Source organism: Macrotis lagotis, chromosome 8 (assembly GCF_037893015.1).
Source record: "Macrotis lagotis isolate mMagLag1 chromosome 8, bilby.v1.9.chrom.fasta, whole genome shotgun sequence".
NCBI lineage: Eukaryota > Metazoa > Chordata > Mammalia > Peramelemorphia > Peramelidae > Macrotis > Macrotis lagotis.
In genome coordinates, this window is record NC_133665.1 from 72,467,058 (window position 1) to 72,492,321 (window position 25,264).

Here is a 25,264-nt window from a genome sequence, read left to right on the forward strand (position 1 = left end):
TTAAGTGGTTTTTTAACCACTTAAAGAAGAGACTTTCAAACCTTGAAATACTTATCTAGTATAGATAGATGGATAAATTGATAGATAGATATTCTAAACTCAAATTATCTTTATTTATCACAAACCATTCTTCAGGAGTTTAATTTAATATGATATAATATTAAGTGAATTCCAGGAACTCACACTTTAATGGGTCTCTGATCTCACTGATATGGATTCTTCCTGCACTTGTGGAGACTGCAACCTGCCTATGGCATTTTATCCCACTGAATTTTCCCCCCACATTTTTCTATGAATCCTTCAAAGACAATCTATTTTGATACACTAGAGACCTTTTCTAGATCTTCTAATAAGAATTAATCTCATAATAATAAGAAGAACAAAAAAGTACTGGCATTTGACATTGTAGGAGTTTGGGAATTGGGAAGAATGCTAGAGGATAGGGACCCTAGACTTAACAAGAACCATAGTAATAATAACTTGAATTTACATAAAAGATTAAGATTGGCAAAGTACTTAGCTCATTTTCACAGCATCCCAGTAAGATAGAAGTTATCATTCTCCCCAATTTACAGATGAGAAACTGAAGAGCAGAGATTAAGTGACTTGACCAGATTGAGTGACTTCAAACAGTAAATTTGAGGCAGGATTCAAAGTGACTAGAGAAGGTATTTTATTGACAATTGGAAGTAAGAGAGAGTGTCTAAATAATAAGGAAAATAACATTTGACTTATAGTTGAAAAGACATGTTCAAATTATACTATAGACACAATAGTTATGTGACCCTGGATAAATCACTTAAATATTCTGGGTTCAAAATTTGCATCTGCAAAATGTCCATAACAAGTTTTTTCTTCATGGGGTTGTAGTAGGGAAATGATAATATAACATATACTTAAATCACCATGGAAACATTAGCTATTATTATGGGGAACAGAGGGAAGGGTGGTTAAATAGTGAGTGAAGGCCATGTGGGTTGGTAAATAATGATTTGTTTTGGAGAAGGTAATGAAGTAAAAACATTGCAAGTAAAAAAAAAATTGAAAATCTGAAAACTGGCTCTTCTACAGAATTTTAATAAAGTTCTTGTCAACATTAAAGTTTATCTAAATACTTTGAACTAACAGAATGTATGAAGCAAGAGATTTATGGTTAGAAAACAATTATATTGACTTGAGATAAAAATAGGAATTTACTAGCTGTGTGACTGTATAAGTCACTTAACTTCTCTGTTTCTCTCATTTTCCTCAATTATAAAATGAAGAAAATAAGAACTCTTTGTTTTCAGGGATTTTGTGAGGATCAAATTATAATAGTTGTAAAATACTTAAAATAATGAATGACATAGTAGGTACAACGTAAATACCTGCTCCTTTCCTCCGCATTAAAAAAAAGTTAAGTAAAAAGATAAAAGAAAAGAGAAAAAGGAAGGAAGGATGGAAGAAATGGAGAAAGGAAAGGAGAGGAAAGAGAAAAAAGGAAAAGGAAAGAGGAAAGGAAAGGAAAAAAGAAAAGGGAAAGGGAAGGGAAGGAAAAGGAAAAGGGGAAGAAGGAGAAGAGGAGAAGGAGGGGAAGGGGAAGAGGAAGGGGAAGAAGAGGAAAAAGAGAAAAGAGCAGGGTAAAGAGGGTAAGGGGAAGGGTAAGAAGGGGAAAGGGATGGGAAGGAGGGAGGAAGTGGGGAAAGAGGAAGGAAGAGAGGGAGAGAGGGTGAAGGATGGAGGAAGGGAGGAGGAAGTGAGGAAGAAACTTGCTTGCCAGGATTACACAGCTAATAAAATTATCCCAAGACAAACTTTAAGCTCAGGTTCCCCTAGCTCTATTTCCAGTATTCATTGCACCATGCCACCTATAGTCACCTGTTCATAGATAGTTACTATAGATTTCTATATTCTATATGACAAAAGTTTCAATATCACTAGTAAGACTTGTATTTACAATTAGAACCTTAGAAATCTCAATTAAAATACTCAAATGCCACCAAGATGGTGACTGACTGTGCCTGCTGCTTGTACCCACATAAGCAGGGACAGGCTGAGCACCAGAAGGCTGCCCTCCAGGTAAGGAATTTTTTTAAGCCTCAGAAACTCATAAAGAGGAGAGTTTACTGATTCGTGCAGTATTGAAGTAATGGCTTCCTATAAAATTATGCTCCTACTGAAAGCTATATAAATAGAAACTGATATTGATAAGAAGTGTCTGGAAGGTCTTTCCTTTGTGTTTTTGGGACTTAGAATTACTATTTCGCAAGAAAGATGATCAACTTCCCTTTGCTATAAATCTTGCCAGAATATATAAGCCTTTGTGTTTCCTAGACTACCTTCACAGTCAAGTTTGGGTCCCTTCCAGAAACTTTGCTGGTACAGAATGTAGCAACCTCCTTCACAAAAATAAGTACTGAAGTCTGTAAGCTGTATAGAGTGGTTGTCAATTCATAAACCACCGCCCCCATGCACACCTCGCATCTATACACACTGCATAATATTCTAATTTTAGTCCAAAATATCAGTCTCTAGAATTTTCTCATATTATTTAATTCCTATTTATTGTAGGGGGAAACTCTTTCTGGTGAACACATAAAGGCACTGAAATTTTATGATTCACATAGTGAGTCATAAGGAACCCAGCAAGGCAAAGAATTGCTGATTAAGAAGATGACATGGTACCTAAGAACTGGGGAATGCAGCCCAAACATATATACATGACAAATATATATTTTATGAAGTCTTGCTAATCTAAAGTTCTTTAAAATGACAGTGAAGGGGAAGAACAGATAGATATCTACATATATACACAAATATATGCATATTATGTGTACTGGTATGAAGAAATTCTTTTTTATTAATGTAAGTTGGCACATTCTTTCAATTTATAATTTTAGAGAGTTTCTGAAATAAGCACTTTCCAATAATCATCCAGGCAGTGTGACTTTGAGATTTATTCCTGTAAAAATTCAAAATTTATAGATGGAATTTGAACCCATGTCTTCCTGGGCAGTTGTCTAATTTATACTACCTATACCTACATTTATATCTATAATTATATCTCTACATATACATACCCAGATATGCATAGTTTACATTATATACATACACAGATATCCAAAGTAGATGCCAAAGAAAATATAACAGTAACTCAGAAGTTGAAAGACCAAGGTAACAAATCCTTACCTGGACTTGACCAGGAAGGAAAAAATAGTGAGAGAAGAAGAAATCTAAATATTTTCTAACATGCACCTTAGATTTTAAGAGAGCAAATTTCAAAAGTTTTAGAAAAAGGAGGCCACAGGCTAACATGTGGTGATAGAAGTCTATTTAAGAAGAGTGAGAATGTCAAAATGAAATTTTAAAGAGGCAAAGAAAAATGATTCCATTTTGAAGGAAAATGGGAAATTTATTAATGATAAAAGTATGATATATTCATAACTCACTGACCAGCTTAATTTTTATCAAGACATAGCCATGTCAAGTCAGGTAATGAAGTATGAATTTTAAAAATTCACAATGAGCTAAGGCCAATGAGCAACAATAAAGCCAACAAAACGACTTTTAAAAATCAATATTGGGGGAGGAAAGTATCCAAAAAAGGACAAATACAATTCTTAAGGTAGATGGTGTAAGGAGAACAGGTAAAAAGCAAAATCATTCTGTTTCACCTATAGGGAGAATAATTTACAAACCAAAAGACTACTAGGAAATTGAAATCTAAGGTGAATAAGGAGACAGAATCAGAGAGCACTAGGCTGTCCTTTGTGAGTTCAAATCAAAAAACCAAACAAACAACTTCTAGTCAGTGGATGAGAGTACTGAGTTAAAGTGGTTTCTGAAAGTCTATAAAGAAAAAGAGAGGGAGGAAAACCGGAGAAGGGCAAATATTGACTCAAATTCCAAAAAAGACCAGTAAGCTTGACTTTGATTCCTGGGAAAATTCTAGAATTTATTACAGAGGCATGAATTTATTATAGAGGAATACTTAATGAATACCAAGAAAAGGAAACAGTGACCACAAAGAGTCAGCACAGTTTCAACAAAAATAAGTATGTAATTCCTAACTTTATTTCCTTTTTTGATATGGTTACTAAATAGGTAATTTAGAGGAATGTGCTAAATGTAGTTTACCTAGATTTTAGCAAAGCATTTGAAAAATTCCTACATGCTATGCTTATGGATAAAATGGTGCTATGTAGATTATATATATGTTCATATATACACATACATGGAGAGGGAGCTAAATAGATTTGGAACTGGGTGAGTAGACAAACACAGAAATGGTTCATTTCATCTTGAAAAGATGTATTTATCTATTAGATTATGCCAAGGATCTATCCTTGGTTTTGTGTTACTTAAAAGTACTTTTATCAATCACTTGAAAAAAGATACAGATGTCATTATTATCAAATCTTCAGGTGACACAAACACAGTTGAAAGGGGAAAAATCACATCAAGACAATATCAGGCTAAATTTCATTAAATTATATTTGACAGAGGTAAATGTAAAAATATATATACAAGAGTTTTAAAAAAAGCTATTTCAGAAAGCATGATCTGAGAGATGAGCTACAGTGGTGATGAAAAGGATCTAGTGGTTTGACCCTAGGAACCAAAAGCTAATGTGATCTTGGGCTCCACTGTATTGGACCTATTTCTTACCACATTCTGGATCATATATTGAATCTAGGATGACAGAATTTAAAATGAAATCAACAAGGTACAGAACATCTAAAAAAAGAGTATAAGGGCTCAACATCATTCCAAATGAGAATGAAATGAAGCAACACAGCTGATCAGACTAGACCTTAAATTTATAGACTTATGAAGCTATTGTTAAATGTTTGAAGGATTGTCATGTGAAAGGGGGGATTAGACATCCTTTTGTTCTAAGGGAGAAGAGGTATGAGTAATTAGAGAAAGTTTTAAAATGACAAATATCAACTTGATGAGGAAAAACTACCTAACAAATTGAAGTCTCCCCAAATGAAAAAGGTCTGACTCAGGAGGTTTTGAGTTCCCTTCATTAGAAATCTTCATTATAAGGCTGGATGATCATTTTTTTGAATATCACATAGAATTGATTATTTTTCAGATATACAGTGGACTAGAAGACCTTTGAAGACCTTTCCAATCATTAGATTCTGAGATTCTGTAAGGATGATAGATGATTTCTAATGAAGTCCTTAAGTAACCTTCTTTCATCCTGTCTTAAGAACTCAGGGCTTAAAATTAGATTTGGACAACAAAATCTTTCTCCAAATCTCTGGAGCAAACTGAAATTCCCCCTGCCCCCCATATTATCAGGGTGAAGTGCAAAGACAAAAATGATACAGGTCTATCTTCAAGGAACTTATATTTTATATATATATATATATATATATATATATATATATATATATATATATATATATAAAACTATCGGTTACATTCATTTTTTTCTGATCTTTCTCTTTTACATATCTATTTTATATACTAGTTAGATATTTAACAATATCTAATATATCCAAACAAGGAAAAAAATGGTGGAGTATAAGTCAGTATTTTTAGATTTGTGATTTCATCAATGTGTAAACTTTTCCCCTCAAAGTGAAGATCACAATTCTCTACAAGATGTTAAATAGAATCTCAGTGTTATTGTGATAAAAAAAATTCATCACTCTACAAGCATCTGATGATGAACTACTTTGAATTTAGCTAGGCTAATTCTTTATTTTTTAGTTTTTTTTTTGTAAGGCAAATGGGGTTAAGTGGCTTGCCCAAGGGCACACAGCTAGGTAATTATTAAGTGTCTTAGACTGGATTTGAACCCAGGTACTCCTGACTCCAGGGCCGGTGCTTTATCCACTATGCCACCTAGCCACCCCTAGGCTAATTCTTGAAAAAACAAATATATAAACTCTTTCAGGGTCTATACTCAAAGACTTTCTTACTTGGTAGGATAGTTCAGAGTTTGACGTTGGATAGCCTAACCTACAAGAAATCAAGATCATTCTCATATCATTTATCAGACTGATAAAGAATTTTATAAAATAGAAAATAACTAAATAGAGGGAGCTAAATATGAATCTTCTTCAAGTCTCCTCGAATTTTAAAAAGAGTAACTTTGGAACTGGTAGGTTATCCCACATAAAGCCTTGATTTCTAATTGCCATTTCTTTTTACACCCAATTAAATTGTCAAAGTAATGAAGAATTGTCCAACTGAGTATAACTGTGAGGATCCACACACTGCTGCTTCTGCAGTCTTAATTTGCAGATGCATTTGCCTAAAATAAAAATTTAAAGTCACCTCCCCAACAATAAGACCTATAAAGCTTCCAGCAACTTCTCATCAAGACACATACAAAAAAGAGACTTGTTTTAGAGGATAACTCTTTGAGGTACCTGGGGCAAAGACCTTTCCTTCAACTGTGGGGAATTTTAATTATGAAGAAAAGATTGATATTCCTCCATTCATCTGATAAAAATGAAATAATGATCACACATAAAAGGAGGAAAAGAAGTGTTTGTCACTTTGTCAATTAGCTCAGAGATCTCAGTAGTTGATAATACCTAAAACTTAAAGAAGTACAGAATTGACTAGAGTCTATTTATTTTTCTCAAAACACACTGCATTACAAAGCCACAAGGAAGACCATCAGGAGTCTCAGAGATTCTATCAGACAGTTCTCTTAATGAATGAAATTGTTTTCCTTGTTTATTTATTAGAAAGCTCACAGTTATTACAATCTTGAAGAACTTGTGATTTTCTCTTATGACATTAGAAATGAATAAGATTGCTTTTCAAAAATTTCTTAAATGATCAACTTTGACTTCAAAGTTTTCCACTAGAGTTCTGGGCAAATATTTAGTTGACTTTGAAAATCATTTTCCCCTTGATAGTTCCTTTATCTTCCTGAAATTTTCTTATATTAATTTTTTTCATTATTACCAAATGACCAATATTTATGTCAACTACAAGGTTCCTGAACCTATTCCACTACTATGGAGGATAAGTCTGTTGTCACCATGCAAATCAAAATGAAATATATGTTTATCATAAAGATATTTGTCATTTAAATAAACACTTTTAAACTTCATAGACTCAAACAGTGTCTGAATATAAATGAACTTTGCTCTAACATCGTTTATAGATGAAAAAGCTGGTGAAGTCAAACAACTTTACTAATGGTCATGTGGGGCTTCTGCAACAAACATTTAGACCTAGACCTTTTTCATTACAAATCCATCTCTTTTCTCTTTGCTCCCTGTTGTATCACTTGTGAGTCCCCTTCTATGATTCTTGTCTTTTTATGTTCTATTACCCTACTTCCCACTAGCATACTCTGTAATCCAAGGATATTAGCCTCCTTGCTGTACACCACACAAAACACTCCCATCTCTAGCTTCAGAGCATTTTCACTGGCTATACGAACATTTTTCTCCTCATCTCTACCTCCTAGATTCCTTCAAGTTCAAGTTAAAATCCTATCTTATATGAGAATTTTTTACTGATTCCCCCTTAATGTTTGTGCCTTCCCCCTGTTCATTATTTCCTACCAATCATGTATATATCTTCTTTGTATAGAACTGTTTATATGTTATCTCTTCCATTAGAATGTAAGCTCCTCAAGTGCTGGGACTGTCTTTTGTCTTTATATCCTTAATACTTGTAAACAACATATTCTACAATTCTGGCTTTTAATCCATTCTGCTATCTTGCAATTTTATTTTTTTAGAGACAGTTTTTTGGGGACTTTTTTTAATGGGACAGTTCATTCCATTCACATTTACACTTAAGATTATTAATTCTGAGCTTTCTCCATTTATATTTTTCTCTGCGTTTTTCTCTATTCCTCCTCACCAACATTTTACTCCCTTTCCCCTTTCTTTTTAAAATTTAGCTTTCTGTTTATTTTCACTTTTACCTTTTGCCTTCCCCTTTATGAGTCCCTTCTTCCTTTATCTTTCTCTTTCCCAGTGCCCACCTTCCATGTAGTTTAGAATAAATTTTTATACCCAAGTGGAAAAATATCTTATTCCCTCTCTGGGCCAAATCTATTGAATAGAATTTACTCAGAGTTCACACATTCCCTTTTTTCCCTCTAAAATTATAAATCTTTGTGCCTCTTCACCTGATCTTATTTATTGCTCTAGTATTCTTAATCAGGTATAATCAATCAAATTGATTTGATTATTTGATTGCTTGATAATCTCATATTGTGATCAAAGTATCATCACAGATTACTTGCTTGATTGCTTGATAAGTAACATAGTCTCAAATTACATCCAATTATATTTATAATCATTTTTGCTTTATTCCCTTTTCAAGTACTCTCTAAGGACACAGTCTTCTTCATGAGTCAATGTATCATCCACAGCCAAATAAGATCTGGAACTACTTGTGCCCCTCCTCCACCCCTGGTCTATTTTCTCTCACACTTTACCTCCTCCCTGCCCCCCCCCCCCCCAACCCAGGCTACTTAACCCCTTGTTAAGTGAAGGGTGATTAGGTCAAACCCAGATCTAATTAAATGCAAGAATCTTAAAGGGCTCCAAGTACTGGGAGGTTCTGGAAGCTTCACCTGAGAACCTTACAAATGATTGTAAGTTAGAGAGACACTGACTCAGGTCCTCACAATTTATGATGCTCTCGCTAGACAAGATGCTAAGCTTTGTCAGCACAGAAGAATTAAAGTAGGTCAAAGGACAGTGAGGCACTTAAATTTAAAGCTAACACTTCTGCTTTTCTTTAGGGCTTTTTGTCTCATAGTGAAGTCATCTTGGATCTCTTCAATGGAGAGATAAGTCCCTATGTACCCATGTCCTTTAAGTCCTATCTCTTCAATTATCTTAAGAGAAGTAAAGTTTTCAAGAATTAGAAGTGTTATGTCTTCCCTTTTAGGGTCATATACAATTTGACAGTCTTGAGTAACATTTATTTTGTTTTGTATTTTTCCTTCCCCTTTTCATTTTTTTTTTATGCAACATTTGAGTCCTGTATTTAGCAATTGAATTATCTTTTCAGTTCTGGTTTTTGTGTCAGGAAATTCTGGAAGTCCTCTACTTCTTTGAACATCCATCTTTTCCCTCCTGACTGCATATATATGCTGAATTTTGCAGGGTAGTATACCCTGGGATGTAATCCCAGGTCTTTTGTATATATATATATATAATTCCAGGTCTTCCAATCCTGATAGGTCCTGTGTAAGTCTGATTGTGTTTCTTTTGTATTTGAATTGCTTTCTTTCTGCTGCTTATATCCATAATACTTAATAATTCTGTTGGTGAAACTATCTACTGATCCCTTCTCATTTAATACACATACTGCTTCAGACCTTGAGTACTTAGGTGGTACCTCAAAGTAGCTTGGCCAGGAGTCTTATTTTATTTGTTCAGTATTTCTGAGATTTCTTTTTTCATCATAGAAAGAGACCTGGCCAGAAGAATCTTTCTCTACTTTTTGAAAATTAAGAATGAGCCCACAGGCTACTTCTAGATCCCAGGGAATATAATTAACCTCCTCAGAGAAGAATGCCCTTCAGTTTTTTTTTTTTGTTTGTGTTCACAAGATGTACATTGAAGAAGAGAAAAAAGAAGTAGATTTAGAATCAGGAGGTCCTAGTTTCCACTGTAAATCCTATACTTTGTTTTTAAAGTAGCTCCTAAGTCAAGGCTCAAATATATTTACTTTGATTTATAAGATGTTACCATCATACCTCATACAAGGAATAGTTTATAAAAGCCTTTTTAAATAGAACTTGATTTAATATAGTCAAAAATCTTTATAAGTGAGGCTATATGAAATGGAAATTAGGATACTTTGTTATCTTAATAGTGAAATGCATTGGAAATGGAATCAAGGGTACTTAAAGCAAATGTTAATAATTTACTAACCTTTTCAATATCCTCATTTAAAAACGAGGGGGACTGGAATAGATATTTAACCAAAATATATCCAAATTCTTCCTAATAGGAATCATACCTAACAATATAAAGCTAGGGTATGGACTAGTATGATCAAGAGAAGATAGAGAGAAGCTAGACATAAAGAGGAGCATTAGAAAGAAAAGAGAAAGTTTTTGTAATAGCAAAGAACTAGGTGTGCTCATCAACTGGGGGGATAGCTGAACAAATTATGTTATCAAAATGGAACATTGTTTTACCACAAGAAATGATCAAAGGGATGGCATTAGAAAAACTTGGGAAGATTTGTATAAACTGATACAAAATCAGGACAATAATCTATATAATAATGAAACCACCACTGTTAAGAACTACAGTTTTGAAAGATTTAGAAACTATGGTCAATTCACTGACCAACCATGATTCCAAAGGACTCATGATGAAACATATTAACAACCTCTTCCTGACAAAGAAGTGGTAGACCCAAGATGCCAAAAGTGAAGCATGAATTTTTACATGGTTAACATGTTAATCTGTTTAGATAGTCTATGCATATTATTTACATGAATACTATCCTCCCCACCCCCATTAAGGGGAGGCAGAGAAAATAAATACTTGTTGATTGGAAAAATAAAAGAAAGAGGAAATAAAGAAAATTGGGATCCTGGGAAGGAATCCTCATTGACACAGGGAACTTCTTATCACATAAATTTTATGGTTACCAAAAAATAAAGAATAAAACTAAATAATTCTATGTTACATAAACAGGGTATGTACTTCAGTCTGTGGGCCATGATAAGCAGTATTCCCAGGAGATCATTCATCAAATAAAAGGATATTAAGTCACAGTATTCTTTTGCATTAGCAAATGTGTCTGGAGGAAATAAGGACAATCACACCTGACTCTAATCAATGAAATTAGTTTGTATTTAGTTAAAAGTCTTATTTAAACATATCCACTTCAAACTCTTCATCATTATTTTAAAAGTTTAAGTCTATGTGATTGTGTTTGTATTCAATAAAACTATATTTCATAACATGCTTATGGGTAGAGGAGAAAAAAATAGTAGAATATGTGCCTGGCACAATATGTAATGTCACAAAGGTTCTATGTAGTAGGTTTATGTTAAAACAGGGTAAGGAAGAATTAAAGTCATAGACAATCCTTCAGAGATGATTTAACTATTTGTAAGTGAAGACAAGGGAACTCCACTTGCTACTGAGCTGGTAAGTGATAATTTTATTAATATATCTCTTTAAAAAAGATTAATGGCATCATAATAAATGGGTTGAAGCACACACTGTCAGTTTACAACAATCTGGGCAATACCTGAAAATAAGATCTATCATAATAAGATCTAATGATATACATAGAACCTAGAGTATGCATGTAAAGTTATTTGGGGTACATTCTGCTTTAATCTTCATAGTTTGATTTCATTCAAATAGCAACATAAACAAATCTCAGATGCTTTGCAGTCTCTATTAATGGCAATCACTCAGGGAAAAAAATGCCACAATTGCCATTTTTTGGATATCTAAATATTTGACTCTGAATAATCAGTTTTGCTTAATGAAGTCTTTTGAGAAATACAATATTCTATTGTATTTTACTGGTACATTTTAAAATAATTTCACATTTATTTATGGCTTGTCATGCTCCACCTAGAGCAAAAAGTCACCATATGTAACAACTAAGTGCAGTATTAAAACTCCTAATGCTATTAATCAAGAGAGAAACAAAAGGGGGAATTACTCCATGGATAATTACTTGAGTTTTTTTTTTTAATTGCATCATATTTTTTTTAACTTAACCAAAGAACATTCAAATACTCCTTGAACATAATATGTGATTTTCTTCTGTAAGAACATCTTTTTCCATTGGAGGGAAAAAAAAAGACTTTAATTTTGCTGTCAGTACAGTACTCTTCTGTCAAACACATCCTACCTTTCAACAAACCTGGCTGTCAGAGTAATGGTGCACTTGATGAGACATTAGTTTGCTCAGAAACCACTAGCCTTGAAAGCTGTAGGTTGAATTACAGCAGGAGCACCTTTTTCCTATAAATTGGCTTGATTACCCTCAATCATGTATCTTACATGTTCATTTGCTGCAATCATCATCATAACTAAAATTGTGATTTCTTGGTGGAGACACAAGTTGCTTTCAAATACATTGGTGCCACGTCCTCAAAGCTGGAAGAAATATGGCTAATTTTGTTCACTGTTGAATAAACGCTTAAATGAAAGCGGCTCTGGAGAAAAAATAAATAATTCAGAAATATTCTCCTTCCTCGCTGCTCTCTCCCCACCAATGCTATTTTTTTAAATAATATAAGATGCTTCTGAGGACAAAAGTTAAGAAATCATTCAGCTTCTATCAGATCTGTTCCTCAGTAAAACAGCAGGAAAACGTGCTATCCTTACATTCTTCAGTTCTATAGAATTTATTTTCTAGTATTCAGTGGAAACCACTGCCTTTTAGAAATGAAAATACATTGATATAGTAAAGAAAGGAAGAAATAAGGGGAAGGGTGAGCAATTCAAATTACAACAAAAAGATCATTGGCTTTGCATCAAAGAACTTGGTTCCAAATCCCATCTTTCTCTGTTACTGATTAAACAAATCACTAACATTTCTGGTTCTTAGAATACTCATCTGTAAAAGACAAGAGTTGAATGAGATTAGATGATCCCCTGGTATCAAAAGCTATGAAAATTTTGTAAAATGAGGATATAGGTAATATTGATTAACTCCATAACAACCAATTTCTGTATCCTACCTGACAAAGGTAATATATATTAGTAAAACATATCTATCACCTCTAAAAAAAATCTCCTTTGGACAGACATTTATAATTTCTACTGGAAGACAGGAGGCAAAACCTATAGGTGCATTTTGAATTTAAACCCAAAAGAGAAATGTCGATATCCTATATGTTCTATGCTGTGGGCCAAATATTCACTCATAGGTTTCCCACCAAGCCCCCAAGATGATTTTATATCACCATTCTGAAGAAAATGTCTTTCAGTTTAAATTAATCAATGCCCAAGACGTAAACTCTAAGAAGTTGGCCTTTCACAATAGAGAATCTGGACAAACAGAAATAAGATAAATCCAAGGAATAATGGTACAAAAGATCCTCCTATTGGCCTTTAGGATACATAACTTAAGCTAAGATTTACTTATGCTTTGCTTAAACAAATAGTGAAATGAATCTATCCTAGACTGATTATGATCTGATACATGTAAGAGATCTGATTAGAAGGGCATTCTGTTAGATTTGAGTCCAACTACTTCATTTATGGATTATGTGACACTGGGGGCTTCTCTTACCTTCTCAAGATCTCAGTTTCCTAGCTCTAGATGATTTATCTCTAAGGTTCTGAATATCTCTAGGATTTTTAACTCTTTAGCCCTTCAGGTTTGAAAAGTCTATAAACAGTGGTAGATTCAACTAAAGGTGATTAGACATTTCTTTTTTCATTTAGACCTCTTAAGGTTCAACTCAGCTGCTATCTCCTAGGTAAAATATTCCAGGATCACCATTCAGTCTTCTCTCCTTATTCACATTACACACAATACACTATATTTACTTGTAAAAATTTTGAATCATCACAAAAGAAGGCAGGATTTTTTCCTTTATATTTTCTTTCTTTTTTTCTTTGCCTTTCTTTTTTTGTCTGTCTTTTCTTATTTTTTTCTTTTTTGTTTTGGGAGTAACTTCAATATTTATTATTGTCCCTGATCAACAGCAGACACTTGAACTATTTGCCAAATTAAATTAAATTAGAGCACCACAATTGGCTTCAATCATGAGTTTTAAAGTTTATTTTGAAATGAAATATATAAAATAGAATGATTGAAATATAAATACAAAAAAGTTACATACTATAAATGTAAAATTAGGAATACAAAATTAGGGAAAAGAGGCTCTAAAACTCGAGAGACTTTTTTTTTTAGGTTTTTGCAAGGCAAATGGGGTTAAGTGGCTTGCCCAAGGCCACACAGCTAGGTAATTATTAAGTGTTTGAGACCAGATTTGAACTCAGATACTGCTGACTACAGAGCTGGTGCTCTATCCACTGTGCCACCTAGCCACCCCTAAAATTTGAGAGACTCTTAAAAAGGAGCTCAGAGGATATCTCCACTGGGTCAACAGAGCAATTAGGAGTCATGAGACTTTTTCCTGGGATGGATGTGTGTGTCTGGAATCCTACTCTGTAGTCTGGGGAAGCCTACAAAGCACTATAAAGAATAATGCTTTTAAATAAATACATAAATGAAATACTTCAGTTACAAAAGGAAACTAATTATATAGAAATAGTTATCTACCTATTTAATTATTTATCTATGTCTTTTTAAAAGTCCACATACTCCAGGTAAAAAAAAAACAAAATCAAAAACTAAACAAACCAACCAAAATAAAAACTTCTGATCAAGATTGTCTAGGTTAAGACCTGATGGCTCCCTTTCTCCATACTTCCTAGAACACAGTTATCCTGAAACTGTGATATCTCTCTTGGAAAGCTAGAAAAGCCTTCCTCTATCTCTTTAGGAGATAAAGAATCCTCCCTAAATTGAGTTTTCCTATACTCCACTCCTCCTAACAGTCAGAGGGTTTGGCTTGGGGAATATTAGAAAGGTCAAGGAACTTCTTTTATTTTCTTCCATTCTCCATCAAACTATTGTCAAGTCTCACATCCCAGTTATGGCTTCATTTATTTCTTTCCTTTTGCTTACTAAATAAGGGCAGATTAATCTTATAGAAAGGTATGTTCTGGTAGGTATCTGAATACTCTCTAACTGCCCCAGATTAAGAATTTTACTTTTTATTGATATATGTGATTTTGTTGGGGGGGGGGAGTGATAGAGAGCAAAAAGGTTATATCCTATTTTGAATTATTCCTGCCCACAAAGTTATTAACCTTTATTATATATTATGAACCCCCTTAGTGGACTAGTAAAACCTATGAACAGTTTAGTAATAATATTTTTAAATACATAAAAAATACAAAGAATAAGAAACAACTTTACTGATATATTTTTCAAAACATTTTTAAATTCTAAAATTCACAGATTTTAAGTTCACCCTCTGCTTAGAGTATATACAGAGTCCTAAATATAGAAAATAACCTGTGTATGCATGCGTGTGTGTGTGTGTGTGTGTGTATGTATATGTCTTAAACACTAGAGAGTTACTTAGAAGGGTGGAAAAATTACAGCAATACTTTTCATATTGATTTACTTGCCTTCTTGATTATAGGAAAGTTCCCCCCCCCCCCCGTAATGAGCATGGATAGACATCTACTTTTCTATGCAGTTCTCTTCATATTATACTCTGTAAAAAACCTTGGATCCTCCTCTGGGAATATCTAGACTGTGATCGGTTTTTCAAACTGAACACACTCATTAATCTCTTGTCTGAAGCATTTTAACAGGGACATACTTGTAAACAAGATATATTAAGATTTTTTTCTAAAGTCCTTTATATTAAAGGGTTTCATATTCTACATTAAAGACAAAAATCTAAAAAAAATTCATCATCAAAGTTGGAAGTTTAGAAATGCCTACTCAAAGAGCATGTCAACATTCATGTTACTAAATTTATTTTCAAATATTTCAAATAATCCTTAAAACTAAGAGCACTCTTGTCTGTATTAAATGTATTATTTCAAGAATTGTAGTTCTTACTATTCTTCACAATAGTTTAAATGGTAGGAATACTGGAACCCTGTTATTCAAATCAAGTTAAAAAAAAGTTATACATACTACAAAAGAGATATAATACTAGGACTTAGATGTACTTTCATCCTTGATGCACCTCTGCACACAAACAATAAAAGACTAAAATAATATGTATGAATAATTTTCAAAACTATCACAGAAACCATGAGTTCAGAGGAATAGAGATGAAACATGCTATCCAACTTCTGCCAGAAAGGTAAGGGACTTTAAATGCAGAGAAACATAAAAAGTGATTTTATTTTGATTACTTTTATGGATAAACTTTTATATAGTTGGCATCTTAGGGAAAGGATTACGTGAAATACCTCTTATTCAAGCTATATATTCTAAACTCTAAGGCAATTCATGTAGAGATATCTCTAAATATGTATCTCTATATAGAGATAAACATTGGCATAGATTTAGATATAGATATAGATTATAGTATTAAAAGACTGGGTTTCTTTATCTTCTTCAGGCCGGAGTTATAGAGGCATGACTTCTTCCCTCTCTGATTAACAAAGAATTTTTGACCTACTTTCATATCTGATCTGTACTGGTTTACCCCCTCATTAACCAACATGTTATACCTCACACTTAGAGTTTCATCACATTAGAGGCAAATGCAACCACCTATAACCCACTGAAGCTCAGAATTCCTGAGTTCAAGACATCCACAAGATTCAGCCTCTCTCTCGAAGAGGCTACAGGAGTGTGCCACTGCATCTGACATCTACATTCAATTTTAAGTAATGTTTGTCTTCAAAAAATATCAAGACTTTTAATATGCAAACAAAATTTGGTATCATTCATTATGTTAAACATACTGCCTTCTACTCTCTGAATTTACATGCTAATCAATATCAATATGGAACACAATTGAAGCAGTAGCATTGACTTTAGAGTCAGAAGATCTAGGTTCTCCTTTCTTACACTTAAATCCTAAGAGATCTTAAGCAGGTCACTCAGTCTTTCTTAATGAGGGACTAGGACTTGATGGCATCTGAGGTTCTAGCTCTATAGATAACTATACCATTTGGAAGGTTTCTCACAACTCTAAAATCCTATGCTCCAGTGATTCAAAATGTTTAATTGTTTCCAGCTTCTCAAAAATAAAAACGGGAAGGAAAAGTTGAACTCAATGAAACCATAATTTGTCCATTGTCTTCTTCTCCTTTTAAAAAAATCTATCATTTAGACATTTTTAAATATCATCTGTTCCCATGAGCATCCTTTAAAATGTTCTACCTCTACAATTTCCAAAAGCAAGGCAGCACACATTCAAACTAAATTGCTACAATTTGTGGTGACATATTTAAGATCAACTATGGGAACAAGAGAAGTAATCATTTATATTATATGAAAAAAATCAATGGGTTTCATTTTGATATGATGATATATATGAATATATATATAAAACTAATATATATATATATGCATAGAATTTCAGGTAAGATATTTGTAAGCTAGTATAATCTAACTATAGGCAAGAGCTGTTTAAGTAATTTTTTTTTGGAAATTAGCTCACTAAAACCTAAAAAAAAATGAGTCTTAACAAAGGTTTTAAAGTTACTTAAGACAGTTAAGAGCAGATCATGTTCAAAGAATTATTATCTAGCTATATCCTTTAATCCATCAATACCACTATTTAAGTCTATTTGCAATGATGATTATGGAAAAAGACAATGATCCTATATGTTCTAAAATGTTTATAGCAATTTCCCTTGAATTGGCAATTGGAAATTACAGGGATGCTCATCAATTGGTGAAATGACTAAATAAGTTGCATTATATAAGAGTGATTGAATACTACTATCTTTAAGAAATGATGGCTCAAGGATTTTAGAAAAACATGTAAAGATATGCAAAAAAACTAAGAACAAAATGAGCGGAAACAAGAGAACATTATACACAATACCAGCAATATTTTTTTAAGAATAACTTTGAGTGAATTAGCTATGTGACCATTATAGATAATAGATATGTACATTAAATGGATATATATATATATATATATATATATATATATATATATATATAACATATAGAGAAAGATGCTATCAGCATCCAGAGAAAGAACTCTTTGTGTCTGCCAACTCTAAAGCAAGGGGAGAGAGGTGGAAGTAAGGGAAAAAAAGAAATTTACAAGATAATCTTGTATATTTGAAAGGAACTGTAAGTTGTGCATAGTAGATTTGCAGTTTTATGTGCAATGATTTTTTTTATAGTATTACCTTATGGAAATGCTTGTTTTATTCCATAAATTAAAAATAAAATAAAAAGTTTGAAACTATGACATGAATGACTTCTTTCTGAAAGCATAAGACATGTTTGAAAATGTTGAGGAAGAAATGTCTGCCTAGGAACAGTTTAGATAACATGGCTTTCATGAAACCTCTTCCAGTTTTGAGAAAGTATAATTTTATGATTATAATTTCCAATAGGTATGCTATGTCATCATGATAATGGCCTTCTGAGGATGAAAGTTATGAAAATATAAATTCACAATTCAAATAAACTGCTTCTCACAACATTTTTGCTGATTTACAAACAATTCCTTACATTAGGTGCCAGGGACAGAAAGTAAAAAAAAAAAATGAAATAACGTCTTGTCTCAAGGAGCTTACATTCACTCAGAAAAGACAATGTAAACATATATAATATTGGGTACTTGACTTGCCTTCTAGAAGAAATGGGTTCAAATCCTAAAGCATTAAACTAGCTATGTGACGCTGGGCAAGTCACTTAATTTCCCTCTTTGACTCTCAGTTTCATCACTTATAAATTGGAGTTAGATTTGATGAACTCTAAGGTTCCAATCATCTCTAAATCTAAATACAAAATAATTTGGGAGGAAGGATTTTGGTGCTTTAGCTGTATGCTGAAGAAAGAAGAGTTGAAATGAGGAGACATATGGACAGCTGGTACAAAGGCAGGGAGATGGAATATTGCATACAGTATATGAAGAAGAGAGAAAGGATAGGAAGGAGCATAAAAATGAAATAAGCTCGAATCAAATTGTGAAAGACTTTAAAAGACATATTATCATGCAAATGTCATATAGGAAAATTATGTGTTTTGGTGTCAGAAGTATCAGTCATAGCCAACTCTTCATGACCACATTAGGGTTTTCTTACAAAAATACTCGAGTGGTTTGTCATTTCCTTCTCCATCTCATTTTACAGATAAGGAACTGAGGCAAACAGGGTTAAATGACTTGTTCAGGGTGAAACATTTAATAAGAATCTGAGATCACATTTGAACTCAGGTCTTCCTTACTTCAGATCTGGAATTCTATCTACTGTACCACCTAGATGCCTCTTAATCCTTTTCTAGACTGTAATATCCAAAGAGGGCAGAGGTTGTCTAATCTCTATGCTATACATGTATTTCCCACATAGTACCCAGAACAGCAAACTAGATAAATTTTTGCTCTTCAAATGAGATGATGTATGCAAAACTCTTTGCAAGACTGGAGGTCGCATATATATTGATAACTTATGATTGTTATTATTTTAAACATTAAAAACATACTACTTGAAAACCAAAACATCTTTCCTCAATGGAAAGGACAGCATTCAATTACTTTACCATTTGATATTAACTTATTTTTAAGTTCTCATCCATTTTTATGGATGAGAGTTCAAGTCATTTTACTTTGTACCCCAAATGCTGGCGAACTTGCTCAAATTTGACCACCCTTCCTTTTGTCTCAGTCTTTCATAAAAATCCTTTTGTGTGACTGTCAAACAGCTGTGCTTTCTCCTTTAATGTTCCTATCCAGCTCCCCAGCAGAGACCACTTTATACGGTAAACTGTAAAGTACCATTTTCACAGCGGGGACAACAGTGTTCATCTTCAAAAAGAGGCATTAATAAAATGAGACTGTAATGAACATGCTAATTCTGATCACAGAGTATTACACAATAGCACTGATAGTTGGCTGCATTCTCATTGAAAAATGGTAGAAGTTCTCCAACTGTTATAAAGGTGCACACTTCTGAAAGAAATATACATATATATATATATATATATATATATATATATATATGCAAACATTTCTCTCTCTCTCTCAGTAAAATGTCTCCCTTAGTTCATTCTAACTACTAACCTTTGTCCAGTAATTTCTGTTTCTACTAGCTCAGTTACGTTCAACTTCTGACAAAGTATTTTCTTCCCATCTTTTAAGCATTTGATTTAATGGTTTTCATTCATTAAAATAAATTCTACTAAGGTATACTATGAGTGTATGGGTAGAACTATCTGGACTATCCCTCTAGCTCTGATTCTTTGGCTGGGTCCCTTGGTCAGAGGATATATATATATATATATATATATATATATATATATATATATATATATATATATATATATATACCTCAAGTGAAAGGTACTTCATGGGTCCAACACTCCTCACACTCTATGTCATGAAACTACACTGATATCTTTGTCTTATCTTTAATCTGCTAATCAATATAATTAACTCAAAGAAGAATCATTTTGAGAATGACATGATAACAATAACACATCTTCCCCCCAAATCCTAGATTCATTCTTTTACAAGGGTACCCAGTAAGAGGGTATAAATAGGCAAATAGAATTAACAAAGTAGAAGAGTCACACTTGTGGGGAACACATGTAGCCCAAGAACCTCTGGCTGCTGCCCTCTCCCTTATCTTCTTGAAATATATATTTTTTTAGTTTTTTGCAAGGCAAACGGGGTTAAGTGGCTTGCCCAAGGCCACACAGCTAGGTAATTATCAAGTATCTGAGACCGGATTTGAACCCAGGTACTTCTGACTCCAGGGCCGGTGCTTTATCCACTACGTCACCTAGCCGCTCCTTCTTGAAATATTTTCATACTGCTCTTTGACATCAAACAATGAAACAATGTCTTTTCTCAAGGAGCCTGTATTCTAGCAAAGAAGATAATATAAATTCTCTCTCTCTCTCTCTCTCTCTCTCTCTCTCTCTCTCTCTCACACACACACACACACACAGACACACAGACACACACACACACACACACACACACACAAACTTTTATGTATGGCATCGGATTTAAGAGCCAAGAAGAACTGGGTTCAAATCCAGGTCTGAGACATTAAACTAGCTGTCTGACTCTGGTCAAGTCTCTTAACCTCTATATATCTCTCTTTTCATCACCTATAAAATGAGGAAGTTAGACTTGACAGACTTTAAGATCTCATCCAACTGTAAATATGTTATCCTATGAAATACATTATAAATATGATTGCTAAATATAAAGCATTCAGGGAAGATTACTCTTAAAATCTGGGAGAAGTTGGGAGAAGATAATCAGCAGATATCTCTGCTAAGTGAACAGAACAATTGGAATGAGTGTTGTTTGTGGTGCTTGACCCTATCCCCCGTCTCTTAGCTTCAGGTTTATTAGAATTCCTGATACAGGTTATTGCCATACACATTTACAAATAACCAGAACCTAAGGTCTAGGACAAGCATAAGTCTCAATTTTGAGACCGGTTACCTTGTGAGAGTGACCTCTGTCTAGAGGTCATATTCTCTACTTCTCTGAACTGTATAGAATCAAACCAACTCAGAAGCTGACCTACTCAGATCTTCTGTTTCAAGCCCTAAGTACCAATCTAGGAAAGGGAAGAAACAGAATTCTGTCCTTTCCTCTACTCTCCTCTACCCCATATGTTTACAATCTCCAAGTCATCTGAAGAAAACAATAAAAAGTGAATCCTTAAGAGTTACTTCAAGAGCCATAGCTGGCTCTTTTCTCAGCTCTTCTTTCATGGACCTGTCACTTTTTTAAAGACTACAATATAAGGGGCTAGCATGACAATTATGAGAAGTTTCCTTAGGTTTCTTCATTTTATAACAAATGTCCTATAATTTGGCCAGATTGTCTTGTTTGCTTGTTTTTTTTTATTTGTTTTTGATTTTTGACAAACCTGTGATTTTATTGTTTTTGACAAACTTGTGATTTCATTTCCTTCTAGGGAGGAAATTCTCTGACAACTCTTTTGCAATGTCTATTTTTATATAGATGAGACACAGAGAGTTAATGTTCTTCTTACCTTAGGATATGCAGTCAAGACATATCTGAAGAAGGACTTGAACCAAGAATGGTTCCTCATACAAAATGCCACATTGCTCATAAGAAAGTAATTAAAAATATGGACAAACAAGGGGGCAGTTAGCTGGTTCAGTGGATAGAGTCCTGGTCCTGGAATCAGGAGGACCTGAGTTCAAATCTGACCTTAAACACTTAATAATTACCTAGCTATCTGACCTTGGGTAAGCTATTTAAACCCCCATTGCCTTGCAAAAACAAACAAACAAACATGAAGGTATTTTTTTTTTAAAACAGATAACATCTGTCCTATACCTGACATGTAAATGTCAAAAGGATTACATTTTGTACACTCTGTGCAAAATTGAATACTTGTGAGTTGTGTATGAGGATATGCAAATAGTAAGCAGTCAGCATTAAATGCACAGATCTAGCAGGTTAATTTAAGTTTGATTGATTATAGGAGAAACTCATTGAAAAGCTCTGACTGAGAGAATCAGCCTATTGTAGTTGCTTAGTACAGAAAAATTGAAGGGCACTGTAGTATATTGGGAAGAATACTGAATTTGAAGAAGGGAAACATTCCAGGCCTGAAGGATACCCAAAGGACTGATCAAATAAATTAAAGACAGGCTGCAAGCTGCACAAGTTAAGGCAGTTTCTACAGCAGGGAGGAACTACATGGAGGTGGGAAATGGAAAGTTATGTGTTAGGAATATTATGAAGATGAGTGATATGTAAAAAAACTGGAAAGGATGGATAGGATGAGATGAAGAACTTCAACAGTCAAATCAAGGATCTTTTATTTGATCTTGGGTGTAATTGTAATTCATTGACATTTAATGAGTTCATGAATGATAGGGTCAGACTTATGTTTTAGGAAAATCACTTTGGAAGCTGTATGGAGAACTGATTGCTGTAGGAGACTATATAAATTGTCACATTCACTTATTGACAAATTCTGATGTTAAAGTGGTAAAATTAGAAGATTCACATCATGAAATCAAATCTGGAAATCTGTAATTCACATAATCATGAATAATATTTTTCATTTCTCTAATAAAACATTTCATATACACATTGTATCAATTCATTTACCCTCTATGAGAATTTACTTTTATTTGTGTGTTAAACTCCTTATAAAGAGGGAAAATTTCCCTTATTTGAATTCCCCCCACCACAATTTAGAAGGCTTCTTCTACCCTTTTTTTGGTGTCTGAGAGTACTACAACTGAGACAGTTTTTGGATTTTGTGATAATATTACATTAAAGATCTAAAATGTGCCAGTAAAATATCTATGAATCCTATCTCTGAAGTTTTTCATTATGTGAGCCTAATAAAATCATGTAAGATCTCTAAAATTCAATTTCCTCATTTATAAAATGAAAGAAAATAATTTTGTCACCTACACATAAAGTTGATTTGAGAAAAAATAGAATTAGATATGTAAGTACTATATCATTTTAACAGGCTATTAAATATCTATTCACAATCCTGTTTTTTAACATAATGACTACATTTTCAATTATCTAATGTTTATTTGCTATTTTGAAAGTAAATTTCTTGTCCTGTATGAGAAAGTTACTGATTTGTTATCTTTCATTCTTGCTGAATTTCTAATGTCTGATAAGAATTTGATATGTACCATCATTCACAAGATAGGAATTATCTTATTTGTTAAAATAAAAGAATATTACAAAGAAATGACTTCAGGAACTTCCAAAGAAAACATTAAAAAAATCTCTCTAAGATATTATTCAGATTCTTTGAATATGCAACCTATGAAGAAGATTGGGTTGCAGTGACAAATTTAATTATGAGAAACTTAATTACTAGGTGTAGCCAATAGCATAAGCTTTTACCTCTCTTTACTACAATAATGGAACATTCCTTTCCTTCTCTCAAAACAAAGGTGTTTTGCTTTTTTTCCAGAATTTTAGTTCTCCTGTTGGATTTAGTTTCCATAGGAAATTCTGTTTTTATTTTTGTTCAGGATAACTGAAAGGACATCTGAAAGCTAATGGATTTCCAATACACTAACTTTATCTTATTGAATTCAAAGAAATTTATGCTTATACATAATAACATGTGAATTTAGGTAATGATCTATTTGAGATTTTTAATAAGGGGAAAAAGTTTTCTCTTCTAATATTAGACTATTTTGGATAAAAGTGTACGTTTGTCATTTGATTTTTCTTTGTTAATAAAAAACATTATTTTGAGGGATTTAAATTGAAGAAATTTAGCATTATTGTATCCAATCCCCTCTTTTCACAGATCTGGTCACAAATTTTCAGAGTGGTAAAACACAGGAGGACACATGGCAGAATCTCCAAGTGATCAATGAGGAATATTCAACATATTATCCATACCTGACACAATTAATCACTTTAAAAATTATGGATATAGTTTTAAAAAATAATGCAATTATTCCTCAGTGTTTCCTTCCATTCTCTGAATGCTTCTTGATATTAAAGAAAAAGAGTCATGCCAAACTGACCAATATAGTTTCATCTCTGTATACGTCACATTCTGAACCCACAGTCCCTCTTGGCTGCTACCTTAAAAGAGGATATTTCTTAAAAGAAGAGGGCATATATTACCACATAATATCTCTAATAAAGTCATTCATATAACTATCTATATGTTATACATTTGAATGTAGGTGCTATTGATCCTTCAAGGTCCAGAGGCTAGCATCTAATTCCAAAGAAAGGTGAATATTTTGGGAGTTAATATTCTGCCAATGTATTAAACCCTGTTTTAGTTAAGACAAATAAAGTCATTATATCTAAACACAATCTCAATTTCAGTTCAATTAAAGAACAATTTATCAAGTACCTACTATGTGAATAAAGTTGGAGAGACAAAAAGAGAAAATGAACAAAACAACAAATCCAAGTTCTTTGTTATGAAATGGGGAAGAGTTGGCTGGGTGGCAGTCTAGAATTGTTGGAAGCTCCAGAGTTTTCTTTTTTGGGAGGGCAGAATGCCATGCTTTCAAGAAGTTTATATTTGATTGGATGATTTTCACAAAGTATATTCAAATAAATAAAATGCATATATTTCAAAATATAAAGTTTAAGGGGACATAGTTTTCTACAGTTTATAGAAAACAAACTTGAAAAATTGCAGTTCAGTTGGTTAGTCTTTTCACTTTTCATATTAATAAAATTCTTATTTACATTCTTAAGCATTTGTCTATAGAATTGAATAATTTGATTCTCTAAGCTGCTTGAGTATTTTATTGTATGTGTTTCCTCTCCAATCTACCAGGTAAATCTGGCCCATACTATTAGTATCAGCCCGCCTCTCAAGAGCCAGAACCTTGCCAATATCAACAGGAGGTGCTGATCATCATGCAGAGGGAGCAGAATGTTACTGCTTTTTAAAATCTCTGGTTACCACAAAGATCAGGAAGCAAAAATGTTACTAATTTCATGAAAACATAAAGTAAATGGATCCCTTTGGGAGAAAAAATTGGAGGCTGAAAAACTAATAGCTTTAAAAATCAAATATCCATGCAAATCTTTACAGGTTCAACCCTGATTATTAGATTTTTCATACATATTTTCCAATTTTCCCCATCTTAATGCAGT

At 33.1% G+C, this 25,264-nt stretch overlaps 1 protein-coding gene across 4 annotated transcripts in view; it reads right to left on the minus strand.

The window, feature by feature from the left end:
• The window catches only part of PTPRD (protein tyrosine phosphatase receptor type D), a 604,004-nt gene that overhangs the window by 328,631 nt on the left and 250,109 nt on the right, over positions 1 to 25,264 (minus strand). The gene's annotated exons all lie outside the window — the stretch shown is intronic.